Consider the following 14690-nt stretch of genomic DNA (forward strand, 5'->3'; position numbering starts at 1 on the left):
TTAGATAATACTTACTTAAATTTTTTTTTTATTGAACTCTTAATGCCATTGTTAATGAGCTTTAATATACTGATCATCCTTTGATTTCTATAGCAGGCTTTATTTAGCCCACCTCCCCAGCAGTGCAAGATCTTGGCAACAATTTCCTGTTTGTGATCATTTGTTGACAATATTCCCAGCAGTTTGAGATGCAAACGGTAACAATACATAATTACCTTTGTAATAGAAGAATACATTGTAGCTGCTGAGTTACACTGATTCAAGGATTGATTGATACTGAAAGGCAGCCATTTAGTGAACCCAGGGAATCAGGCTTAGCTAATTCTTGTTAATTATAATATTGTTGCTATTTCTAAGGACTGCAATAAAGAGCGAACATTCTGAAACTGAAGTATATTTTTTTGTTAAAGAGGCAGTCCAAGTGTGATATCCCTGCTTCAGCACAGGTGCAAGTGTGATATGGAAAAGACAAAAAAACAAAGCGCACAACGCACATAGTGAAGTACAATAAAAATTTAAGTTTACTTATAAAAATATATATAATCTGCGTACATCAATAGAGTAATATATGAGCAGTTGGTAATTGGGTATACCACACCAGTACACAGCTCCAGAAGGCACTCCTCACTCGATTGTAGGGTGCAGGGGATCTCTCCTCATCTGATGTCAAGCTGGTAGTTGTGGAAGCCGTCTCCCTCTCACTCAAGACGGGGCAGGTCTCAATCTCTGCTGCCGGATAGTCCTGGAACATCGATCCTCATCAGCGTGTAGCAGCCTCCGCTCACATCCGCATCCAAGCACGTTAGTCATGTGTCACTACTCCTCCATGGAGCGCCCGATAGTGACGTCACAGTCCGGTTGCACTCTTCTACGAACCGCCTGCAAGGGCTCACTCAGTGCGGTGTATTGAAGGATACACGCGGCTTCTTGGGAAGATGTAATAGGCACACAGTCTTGCGTGAAACGGGGAAACACTTGCGGAGTGTTAACACCAACAAGAGGGTAATAAAAAACGAGCACTGACACCCTCCAACGCGTTTCGTAACTCGTGGTTACTTCTTCAGGGAACGTATGCAGATGGGGGGGGGGTTTACACATATATATACACCCACTAATTAATCAATTAGATTTCATGGTGTCAAGTTGCTGCTCAAAACATTAAAGGTGCAATGACTAGCTCATTTAAAGATTGTATAAAGATTGTATTAGACATTTTGTTTTTTCATTTGACATCATTGTATTGCAGCTTTTAAATGAGCTAGTCATTGCACCTTTAATGTTTTGAGCAGCAACTTGACACCATGAAATCTAATTGATTAATTAGTGGGTGTATATATGTGTAAACCCCCCCCCCCATCTGCATACGTTCCCTGAAGAAGTAACCACGAGTTACGAAACGCGTTGGAGGGTGTCAGTGCTCGATTTTATTACCTTCTTGTTGGTGTTAACACTCCGCAAGTGTTTCCCCGTTTCACGCAAGACTGTGTGCCTATTACATCTTCCCAAGAAGCCGCGTGTATCCTTCGCTACACCGCACTGAGTGAGCCCTTGCAGGCGGTTCGTAGAAGAGTGCAACCGGACTGTGACGTCACTATCGGGCGCTCCATGGAGGAGTAGTGACACGTGACTAACGTGCTTGGATGCGGATGTGAGCGGAGGCTGCTACACGCTGATGAGGATCGATGTTCCAGGACTATCCGGCAGCAGAGATTGAGACCTGCCCCGTCTTGAGTGAGAGGGAGACGGCTTCCACAACTACCAGCTTGACATCAGATGAGGAGAGATCCCTGCACCCTACAATCGAGTGAGGAGTGCCTTCTGGAGCTGTGTACTGGTGTGGTATACCCAATTACCAACTGCTCATATATTACTCTATTGATGTACGCAGATTATATATATTTTTATAAGTAAACTTAAATTTTTATTGTACTTCACTATGTGCGTTGTGCGCCTTGTTTTTTTGTCTTTTCCATAGCTCTAGGGGTGTTGGGACACCCCAAGAAGGGCTGCAGACGCACCATATGTGACTTTTCCACATTCAAGGTTGAATTTTTCTGATTATATTATCACTGTGCACTGCATATTGTTTATTGTGTTTCACTAATTATTAGCTGCGCACCAATCACTTATTTGTTCAGCAAGTGTGATATCCCTGCTTCAGCACAAGTGGCTAATATCCTGAAAAATTGACCTGGTGGTGGCCCTTGAGGACTGGAGTTGGCCACTGGTGGATTAGCAGGTTTAGAAAACCCCACATTATTTATAAATCACTCTCCTTAGGGGCTTCTTAGGGCCCATATCTCGAGCAAGAAAAAATACGTTAGCAATTCAAAATTGCAGCGATGGGCCCTGAAGAATATTGTATTTGGGAATTCCAAATTACGGTCATATGTAAAAGTCACCCCCCCTCCAACCCCCCCAGAAAAGTATAAACCGACTTTCCGAAGTAGTTTGTGATCAAGGTTAGCGGTCGCGGTCTGTCAGTGTAAAATATATTTATTTGCACCTGTAGTGCAGCGGTCCGCGCTGATCACCATTTTGCTAACATTTAATTTAAGATCTCTTGTTTCCTAAACTGTTTTCACCAGAAAAAGACAAAGTGGACAAGCACAGCCTTCTTAATAAAAAATAGCAAATGTAATATGAACCACAACAGCCCTCTATTCTCACTAACATCTAAGGTACAGCACCGCGCCACCAGGTGACCCTATGCGTTTCGCTGTATTCAGCCTCGTCAGGGAATCCCCTGAGTAAGCTGAGTACAGTGAAACGCGTAGGGTCGCTTGGTGGCGCTATCCAAGGTTAGAGGAGACGTGAGACATACATGACGTAAGACGCACAGAGACAGAATCCGGAAGCGGACGGAGCAGCACACGCAGACGCGAACGCTCAGATCCCAGCTACGTGACGGCTAAAGCAGGACTCCAAGGAGTTATCAGTCTTCCGGACCCACCTTCCCACATCTAATCTGTACAGTGGTGGATATATATTGTGGAGTACAACTAGGGTTGCCAGGTGTCCGGTTTTCATCCGGACAGGCCGGTAATTCTGCTGCCTGTCCGGTATAAAATTGGAGGTAATACCGGACACCTATGTGTCCGGTATTACCATTGTTGTGGCAGTGGCAGCGCGAGGGCTGGCATGGTTAGTGGCGAGGGTGGCGGCAAGCGCTAGTGGCTAGTGCTGAGAGGGCGGGCGGAGGCAGTGAGAGGGAGGGCCTGGACGGTGGCCGGCAGAGCAAGGAGGACTGGTGTGCTGTCCCTGATTGGAGGAGAGGACAGCCAACCAGAGGACAGCGGGGGCGGAGCCCACACCCCAGCGGGCCAGAGACATGTTCTGTGCTGTCTGTGTCCTGCAGGAGGTAAGGTACCATGTGGGGGGAGGTGAGGGGATATTGGATATGGATGGTGGGGGTATATTTTATATGTATTGGGGTGGTAGGAGTAAATCTTATACTATATTAGTGAAAGCACTGTATGCATGCATGCATGCCTGCCTGCCTGCCTGGATGTCCGGTGTCCCTAGGGGAAATCTGATTGGTCCCTTGGCCCGCCCCCGCACACCTCTCATTGGCCTGAGGCGGAGTGACGGGCCAAAGGACACAGGGACACAAACACACACAGGGACACACACAGGGACACACACAGGGACACACACAGGGACACACACAGGGACACACACAGGGACACACACAGGGACACACACAGGGACACACACAGGGACACACACAGGGACACACACACACAGGGACACACACACACACGCAGGGACACACACACACACACAGGGACACACACACACACACACACACAGGGACACACACAGGGACACACACACACACAGGGACACACACACAGGGACACACACACACACACACACACACACACACACACACACACACACACACACACACACACACACAGGGACACACACACACAGGGACACACACACACAGGGACACACACACACACACAGTAGGGGGGGGTGTACATTAGCAGCATGTATAACCCGGGGGGTGGGGCTCACATACCCACCGGTCCCGGAGCCTCCGCCTCTATCTCCCCGAACATCAGCCTCCACCCACACCCGCGCGCACCTCCTCCTCTCCCCGTGTTTCCCGCGCTTTCAGCCCCCCCTCCTCCCCCCGGCGCCGCTACAGTCAGCGGGGAGCGAGTGCCCGGGACACAGCGGGGGAGCAGCCACAACAAGCTGCCTCCCGCCTCAGATCCACGTGGGACCTTCCGGACGGGTGAGTGAGCGCCCTTCACCTCCCCTCACCCCCCTTCACCCAACCCTCACCCCCTTCACCTCCCCTCACCCCCCTTCACCTCCCCTCCACCCCCCCCCCCCGGCGCCGCTACAGTCAGTGGGGGAGCGAGCGCCCGGGACACAGCGGGGGAGCGGCCACAACAAGCTGCCTCCCGCCTCAGATCCACGTGGGAGCTTCCAGACGGCTGAGGGAGCGGCCGGACGGCTGAGGGAGCGGCCGGACGGCTGAGGGAGCGGCCGGACGGGTGAGTGAGCGGCCTTCACCTCCCTCACCCCCCTTCACCTCCCTCACCCACCCCTCACCTCCCCTCCACCCCCCCCTTCACCTCCCCTCCACCCCCCCTTTACCTCCCCACCACCCCCTTCACCTCCCCTCCACCCCCCCTCCACCACCCCCTTCACCTCTCCTCCACCCCCCCCCCCCTTCACCTCCCCTCCACCCCCCGCTTCACCTCCCCTCCACCCCCCCTTCACCTCCCCTCCACCCCCCCCTTCACCTCCCTCCACCCCCCCTTTACCTCCCCTCCACCCCCCACCCCCTTCACCTCCCCTCCACCCCCTTCACCTCCCCTCCACCCCCCCCTTCACCTCCCCTCCACCCTCCCCTCCACCCCCCCTTCACCTCCCCTTCACCTCCCCTCCACCCCCTTACCCTCCACCCCCCCTTCACCTCCCCTCCACCCCCCCTTCACCTCCCCTCCACCCCCTTCACCTCCCCTCCACCCCCCTTCACCTCTCCTCCACCCCCCCCCCTTCACCTCCCCTCCACCTCCACCCCCACCCCCTTCACCTCCCCTCCACCTCCCCCCTTCGCACCACCTCCCCCCCTTCCCACCACCTCCCCCCCTTCCCACCCCCCCCCTTCCCACCACCCCCCCTTCCCACCACCTCCCCCCTTCCCACCACTTCCCCCCTCCTCCCCACCCCCCCTTCCCCCTCCTCCCCCTCCCTCCCCCCTTCCCACCACCTCCCCCCTCCCCCCTTCCCACCACCTTCCCCCCTTCCCCCCACCACCTCCCCCCCCTCCCCACCACCTCCCCCCCTCCCCACCACCTCCCCCCCCTTCCCCCCTCCTCCCCACCACCTCCCCCCCTCCTCCCCCCCTTCCCCCCACCACCTCCCCCCTCCCCCCCCTTCCCCCCCCTTCCCCCTCCCCCCCTTCCCCCTTCCTCCCCACCACCCCCCACCCCCTTCCCACCACCTCCCCCCTCCTCCCCACCACCTTCCCCCCTCCTCCCCCCCCACCTTCCCCCCTCCTCCCCCCCTTCCTCCCCACCACCTCCCCCCCTTCCTCCCCACCACCTCCCACCACCTCCCCCCTCCAACCCCCCTTCCCACCACCTCCACCCCCCCTTCCCACCACCTCCACCCCCCCTTCCCACCACCTCCCCTCCCTTCCTTCCCCCCCCTCCCTCCCCCTTCCCCTCCCCCCCCCTTCCCCTCCTCCCCCCCTTCCCCTCCCCCCCTTCCCCCGTCCTCACCTCCTCCCCCCCCCCTTCCCACCTCCTCCCCCCCCCCTTCCCACCTCCTCCCCCCCCATTCCCACCTCCTCCCCCCCCCATCCCACCTCATTGGTCCCTTGGCCCGCCCCCGCACACCTCTCATTGGCCTGCCCCCGCACACCTCTCATTGGCCTGAGGCGGAGTGACGGGCCAAAGGACACACAGGGACACACACACACACACACGTAGACACACACACGTAGACACACACACGTAGACACACACACACACACACACGTATACACACACACGTACACACACGTACACAAACACACACACGTAGACACACACACGTAGACACACACACACACACACGTAGACACACACACACGTAGACACACACACACACGTACACACACACACACACACACGTACACACACGTACACACACACATGTATACGTAGACACACACACACACATGTACACGTGCACACACACATGTACACGTAGACACGTACACACACACATGTACACGTATACTCACACACATGTACACGTACACACACACATGGAGACATACACTCACACACGTATACACACACAGGTATACATACACATAATGTATACACACACACATGTATACACACACACATGTATACACACACATGTATACACACACACACATGTATACACACACACGTATACACACACACGTATACACACACACATGTATACACACACATGTGTATACACACACATACACACACATTTATACATACACACACATGTATACACACATGTGTATACACACACATGTATACACACACACGCATGTGTATACACACACACATGTGTATACACACGTGTGTGTATACACACGTGTATACACACACAAACATGTTGTATACACACAATATATACATACACACAATGTATACATACACACATGTATACATACACACACATGTATACACACACACATGTATACACACACATGTACACATACACACACACACACACACATACAATGTATACACACAAACATGTATACACACACACACTATCCCCAGCACCACCACATCAGCACACCGGTATCCCATGCCCCCCCAGCACACTGGCATTCTCGGCTCCCCAACATTCTCAGCCCCCATCAGCACCCACACATCGCCACCTTTGCACCTCCCCCATCGGCACACCCACATCCGCACCCCCACATCAGCACCAAACCCTCCCAAATCAGCACACCGATACAATCACCATCAGTACAGCCACAGCAGCACTACCACCGCACATGGGCCGTGTGGACCACTCCCCACCCAAATGCCACACCCACACCACAAACATCCCGGGCAACGCCGGGGCTCTCAGCTAGTGTTATATATATGGGGGTGGTGGGGTATATTTTATATGTATTGGGGTGGTGATGGTATATTTAATGTGGGGGTATATTTAATATATATGGGGTGGTGGGGGTATATTTAATATATATGGGGTGGTGGGGGTATATTTAATATATATGGGGTGGTGGGGGTATATTTAATATATGGGGGTGGTGGGGGTATATTTAATATATATGGGGGGTGTATTTAATATATATAGGGGTGGTATGGGTATATTTAATATATATGGGGGTGGTAGGGGTATATTTAATATATATGGGGTGGTAGGGGTATATTTTATATGTATTGGGTGGTAGGGGTATATTTTATATGTATTGGGGTGGTGGGGGTATATTTTATATGTATTGGGGAAGTGGGGGAATATTTTATATGTATTGGGGTGGGGGGGTATATTTAATATATATGGGGTGGTGGGGTATATTTAATATATATGGGGTGGTGGGGGTATATTTAATATATGGGGGTGGTGGGGGTATATTTAATATATATGGGGGTGGTAGGGGTATATTTAATATATATGGGGTGGTAGGGGTATATTTAATATACAGTATATGGGGGTGGGAGGGGTATATTTTATATGTATGGGGTAGGTGGGGCTATATTTTATATGTATTCGGGAGCGTGTTTTTTAAAAAAAATATGTATTGGGGAGTCGCAACTTTTACCATTGTGTCCAGTATTTTTGGGCAAGCCATCTGGCAACCCTAATTACAACTCACCTGTCTTCTCCTGACTGAGTGCATTTGTTGTACCTTAGATGTAAGTGATAATAGGGGGCTGTTGTGGCTCATATTACATTTTCTATTTTTTACTAAGAAGGCTGTGCTTGTCCTCTCTTTGCCTTTTTTGGTATATATGGGGGTCCCCTGGTAGGACCCTGAAGAGCCGAGGAACCCGGCCTTCGAGGATCAAGCACTAGACCCTGTTGCATATGAACTTGTACCTGGTACATTATCACTTGAGTAGAACATAAATTCTGTATGATTTTTATTTTTAATTTTAAGCGCCGAGGCTCTGTTTAGGAGACATAAATATTAATTGTTCGGGAGGTTAAAATGGAGCTCTCCTCAGAGCCCAGTGCAGTCTAAAGGTTACCATGGTTTCCTTAGAAGCTAAAGATTTCAACAACAAAACATGATTTTGAATGCTAAAAAAACTTTTTTATTTAATTGTTTTTTTGGGGGGGAGAGCGGGGGCAAGATACCAACATTATAGGAACTAAACTCCTAGAGCAGGAGTGGCCAACTCCAGTCCTCAAGGGCCACCAACAGGTCAGGTTTTAAGGATATCCTTGCTTCAGCGCAGGTCATTGACTGAGCCACCTGTGCTGAACCTGACCTTTTGCTGGCCCTTGAAGACTGGAGTTCGCCACCACTGTCCTAGAGGCTTCTGGGAGGGATTGTGGCTTTAAAATGTTCACCATCAGATGGAAGTGCCCATTCCTTTGGTAGCCAAGGAGATAGATAACCTTAATTTAAGCCATGTTAGGGAACATTAATGATTACACTGATACTGTATTTCGAGAGGGAAAAAAATGCATAACAGAAATGTCCTGATCTTGTTCATGTTGAACCTAATTAAAAATGTGGCTTCTATGGAACAGCTTGGGTATTCAAGCTGGTGTTTCATTTCTATAATAATTAACCACAATTTAATTTTGGGAGGGCAAGAATTAAATGTTAACTGCTGTGTCCCGTGATCAGCACCGAGAGAAAATAACAGTGACCGAGGTTACACATTAAGTGGTGGGAATATGGCACAGCTGAGGGTTTCACAGCTTTTGTGTCCGTTTAATCTTAGCCTGCTAGCTTAACCCCTTACAGAGACAGTAGGAGGGCGTTCTGGTAAGTGCGTCTGCAAGGGGCCAAGGTCGATCTCTGAGGTGTACAGTATCAGCCACGGAGCTACTCATATGCTTCGTTAAAGAGGTGTGTTTTAAGATGGGTCTTAAAGGTGGATAGAGAGGGTGCTAGTCGGGTATTGAGGGGAAGGGCATTCCAGAGGCGTGGGGCAGTCAGTGAGAAAGGTTTAAGGCGGGAGAGGGCTTTAGATACAAAAGGGGGTAGAGGGAAGACATCCTTGAGCAGAGCGCATGAGTCGGGATGGTGCATAGCGAGAGCTGAGATGTAAGGAGGGGCAGTGTATAGCCATAAAAGACAGAAGAATTTTGTAAGTGATATAGGGTTTAATAGGTTGCCAGTAGAGAGATTTCAGCAGGAGAGGCACTGAGATTTAGGAGATTTAGGCGTAAAGTGATTCTGGCAGCAGCGTTCAGGACAGATTGTAGGGGGGGACAGGTGAGAGGCAGGAAGGCCAGGCAGCAGAAGGTTACAATAGTCAAGACGGGAGAGAATGAGGGCCTGTGTTAGCGTTTTAGGAGTAGAACAGCAGAAGAAAGGGTTTATCTTTGCATTTTTACGGAGGAAAAAAACTACAGGTTTTAGCCAAATTGTTAATGTGAGAGGAGAATGTGAGGGAGGAGTTAAATGTGACCCCTAGGCAGCGTGCTTGGGCTACTGGGTCTATGATAGTCCTGCTAACAGTAATGCAGAAGGAGGTAGTAGGGCCAGGTTTGGGAGGAAATATGAGGAGCTCCCTCTTAGACATGTTAAGTTTAAGTCGGCGGAGGGCCATCCAGGGTGATATCGCAGAGAGACATTCAGAAACTTTGGTCTGTACAGCAGGTGTAAGGTCGGGGGTTGAGAGGTAAATGTGTGCGTCATCAGCATAGAGGTGATATTTCAACCCAAGAGATGTGATTAGGTCACCTAGAGAGAGTGTGTACAGAGAAAAGAGAAGAGGTCCCAGGACAGAGCCCTGGGGTACCCCCACAGAGAGATCGAGAGAGGAGGAGGAGGAGGTGTTAGCAGAAGAGACACTGAAAGTACGATGGGAGAGGTAAGAGGAGATCCAGGATAGAGCTTTGTTACGGACACCGAGAGTATGGAGAATGTGATGGAGTAGAGGGTGGTCCACAGTATCAAAGGCTGCAGAGAGGTCGAGTAATGTAATGACCTTTGTCTTTGGCAGCATGAAGGTCATTAGTGAGGGCTGTTTCGGGGGAGTGAACAGTGCGGATGCCAGATTGTAGAGCGTCTAGGAGAGAATAGGGGCATACCGTGCTTTCATTGCAACAAAGGACTCCGAGTAATGAAGCTGTGGCGGACGCTGCAGGGACAAGAACCGCCACAAAATGGGGCCGCGCCCGCTGCGAGAGGGGGCCGCCGCACTGCGCCAACAGAAACTCCTGCTCTCAAGAAAATTGAGATAAGGACTCGCGACGCAGCGCTAGGCCACGCCCCCCAGCGGTTCAACCAATGAGGGCGAACCTGCTGGGGGACGTCACGGCCGTGCCCCCGTCACACCCCCCCCCTGTCTTTCCCCCTGCAGCTCACTGCAGACCAGGGAATTTGGCTGCACGCGGAGGCAGCCGCGCAGGCAGCGGGGGCGTAGCCTAAAGCATGGGCGGCTTACGTGGCCAAGTAGGCAGCCCTCCAAAAAACAGGTTTTTTTTTAAAAAGCCATCGCAAAAAGCTCAAAATAGCTTTTTAGCTGAAAGTTTGATCGAAATTGACAAGTCAAAGTGAAATCTTGAACAAAATGTTCGTATTTTGCCGGAGTAGATTATTCCCTTAACATGGAAGTCCTTCCTCCTCTTCCTGGACCATATTTCAGACGGGGGGGGGATGGTTACTTGGTAAACGCCTTACAAATGTTTATTTTTTATTTTTAAAAATGGCTAAAAAAAACGCTAATTTTGTCAGGTTTTGAGCGCTTAGGCGAAAAGGTTTGCACGTGTTCAATGGTAATAAAGGTGATTGCACCGTCAGTTACAATGCATCCACTGCCTCCCAATGGGGAAGCTTCATTGAACTACACTATTTTGGCAGAAAATTTTCGAGCCATCGTCAAAACTCACTCATTTGAACAACTAAGCCAAGAAGAAAGAACAATATAAAAAAAAGGGAACATAGAAACACCGAAACACAGAATTTCCCATCAAATGAGAGCCTCTTGGCCCACCGAGATGGACCATTTTCCTACCTGTTATATAACCTCGGACTCTACTTAATCCATGACTTCTTCTCATATTGAGGACAGTGATGTGACTATCCAGGGCCGTGTAGCAGTTTTGCGGGGCTCGGTTCATTGGGGTTTTGGTGCGTGTGTGGGGGGGGAGGGGTTACCTTCTCGGGGCGGCATCTCCTCCTCCTACGTCATGGCGTCATATGTCACATTGTCATGCCATGTGACGTCGTGGAAGCCATGACAACACAAAGCTGCAGGAGGAGACGCCGCTCCAGGGAAAATAAGAGATGGTTACAGAGGTGCCTCCTCCCTCCCCCCCCACTCCTCCCCCAGCGCACTCTCCTTGGCAATCGGTTTAATTGTTTTGGGGAAGGGCGCGGGGCCTTTGTAACCGCAAGGTTTGGTGCAGTGGTGCAGCCATCAAGCCGGCCCGGTGGCTATCCCAATTTGCTTAATTTCCCCGTAATCGTCTTTACTAAATCTGTTGGGGGGCTATTCCTTGAATTCGCCATCCTGTCCACGTGCCACCATGCTGTCCACTTGCCACCATCCTGTCCACGTGCCACCATCCTGTCCACGTGCTTCCTGAATCTCAGTCCCTCCAGCCTCAGAGAATGGCCTTTTCTTCTAGCACGTCTCTTTCTCTGGAATGTTCCTTGTTGAAACCCACATAACGCAGCAATCCTGCTTTCGTTTTTTCTCTTAGAGTTATAGAATTGAAGAAGGGAGTTTCCAGACCTGAACCCCCTTAATTTCAGCTCCAGGGACCCCCTGCTTCCTGAGATACTTGCCTCCGTAGGGGGTGCCGGTATCTCTCCAGGTAGCAGCTCCGACGGGGCTTGGTGGGGCTATGGAAATAGCGGCTTTTGGATGTCCCAAGGGCCAATCGGAAGCTGTGACGTCATCCCTTGCGGCTTCCTATTGGCCCGCGTGATGAGGACATTTCAACCTGCAGAGAGATACCGGCACCCCTTACGGAGGTGAGTATCTCAGAAAGCAGGGGGTCCCTGAAGCTGAAATTAATGGGGTTCAGCTCCGGAGACCCCCTGCTTCAAAAGTATAACTCTTTAAAAAATATTTTAAAAACCAGGGTTGCTGCTTTAATGTTTTGGAAAGTTTCAGCCATCTCTCTAAGGCCGCATCCATAGCAGGGGAAGCCGCGCTGAGTTGCGCGGACGCTCCACGATGAGCCCCTGCATCCTCAGTGAGGATGTCTTTAGAGGGGGCTCCCGCGAGCGTCCGCAGGCGTGCTGAGGCGCTGGGATTTTCAGCCGACACCAGAGCCTGTTTCTCAGCGTGCTGTCGGCGGAAAACACCCAATCAGCGCAAAATCGTGTCGACGCCGTGACGTTGACGCTTCGCGGGCTATTGGCCTAGCGACGTCACTGCCCCGCCCCCCCCCCCGATCGCGCAAGCTGGCTCGCCTGCCAGTCCATGGAATCGCTCCTGACCGAGCAGGCGAGCCTCAGCGTCAGCGCAGAGGAGCGCGGCTCCCCCTCTATGGACTCGGCCTTAGCTGTACATATTCAGGCCCCTTCGTCTTTAGAACAGAGGATTGGACAGACTTGGACTCATGTTTTGAGAGAAATCACTGAAGACCGACTTGTGACTTATGGCGTTAGGTCGATTTCCTTGCTGCTAATTTTATGTGTTACTTTATAGCTTGTAGACACGCATAGTCAGCTTTCTAATTAAAGCAAATAATGAGAGTGGATTCTGAGTTGCTCTGTTTTCTTTGTGCATATGGAGATAATTAGGTTTTGCTGCTTTATTTTCTAAATACATCAGCGTGAGAATACACTATTGATTAGGTATTTGGTATACTTTGTCACCTGGTATACGTGCTCATTTTTATGCTCATTTTTATGCCAAAATTCCAGGGAAATCCAAATCCCAGCTTTTAAGAGATCCAAAAAAGGTCAGATTTTTTTCTGCATCTGCTTATTTTGCACATATGGGTTTTTTTTTTAGACCTGATCATCTTCATTTTCTTTTAAACATCATGACATCGAATTTTTTTTGCGATAAATACAGAAAGAGATATGTAGTAAAAATTACCTTTTATTACCAGTACAAAAAAAAAATTGGTGAAGATTTTCGTTGAGTTCCTACATCTGTAGTTTACAGCAGGGAGACGCCAAAAGCGGTTCCAAAGTTTTATTACGCTGTGCTACCCCTGCCCGAAAATACTCGTACCGGGAACCCCTAATTAATCTTACTGACTCATCAGACTATCGCCATCACACGTGACAGGCAGTATGGTGTCCCAAGCTCATGGGGGGAACACGCTTACTAATGCCACACGCTTACTAATGCCCCAAACTGGCCCTCTATGTGTGCAGGCAGCATGGGGGATAAAGCTGTCACTCACTGCGGGAGTTTCTAAAGTCACGCCCCACAATGCCTTGCTGCTGCAAAGCATTGTGGGGAGTGACTTTGGAAGCTCCTGCTGTTAGTGACAGCTATACCACCCATGCCAAGGTGCAGTCTGGGGCCTTACTAAGCGCCCTGCCCCCACACGGGCTCAGGAACTCGCTATACTGCCTGGGATCCACCATTACATTATTTTTGGGGGCGAACCCCTTGGAGACGCCTCACGAACCCCCTGTTGGGAATCACTAGCTTAAGAGATCCAGATTAAAGTGGATAAGAAGCAAAAACTGGTGCACTATGGTGCCCAGCGGCGGATTTCCAAATTTGCTGCCCCCATGGCACTTGCCTGTGTCCTCCTGCTCCTTTGGAGACCCGGCGTCAAATGACGCAGCGACGTCCCCAACGTGACGTCGTACGGTGGCATGTTGCCATGGAAACGCAACGGCGCCTTCTCGTTGCCATGGCAACGTGAAGCCATGTCACGTCACGGTGGGGGCGTCCGCAGCGTCATTTGGCGCCTGGTCTCCAAAGGAGCAGGAGGGGGACAGCAGAAAGGAGGCGGCTGGCACAGGCAAGAAGCTTCCCATTGGGTCCGATAGGCCACACAGCGCGGTAAAATTATATGGGGGCGGAAATTTTTGCCTCCCCAAAATTTTGCCGCCTTAGGCCCGGGCCTAATGTGAAATCTGACATTGATGGTGCCTATATATTAACAGGATCTTTGAAATGTATTTTTGTGTCAAAATTGGAATCCTAAAAAGTAGAACAAACCTTCTTAATCTGCGCGGTATGCCTGAGGTTAAACTGCGCGGTATGCCTGAGGTTAAACTGCGCGGTATGCCTGGAGGTTAATCTGTGCGGTATGCCTGGAGGTTAAACTGCGCGGTATGCCTGGAGGTTAAACTGCGCGGTATGCCTGAGGTTAAACTGCGCGGTATGCCTGGAGGTTAATCTGCGCGGTATGCCTGAGGTTAAACTGCGCGGTATGCCTGGAGGTTAATCTGCGCGGTATGCCTGAGGTTAAACTGCGCAGTATGCCTGAGGTTAAACTGCGCGGTATGCCTGAGGTTAAACTGCGCGGTATGCCTGAGGTTAAACTGCGCGGTATCCCTGAAGGTTAAACTGCGCGGTATCCCTGAAGGTTAAACTGCGCGGTATGCCTGGAGGTTAATCTGT

This window comes from Ascaphus truei, chromosome 15, assembly GCF_040206685.1.
Source record: "Ascaphus truei isolate aAscTru1 chromosome 15, aAscTru1.hap1, whole genome shotgun sequence".
Taxonomy (NCBI): domain Eukaryota; kingdom Metazoa; phylum Chordata; class Amphibia; order Anura; family Ascaphidae; genus Ascaphus; species Ascaphus truei.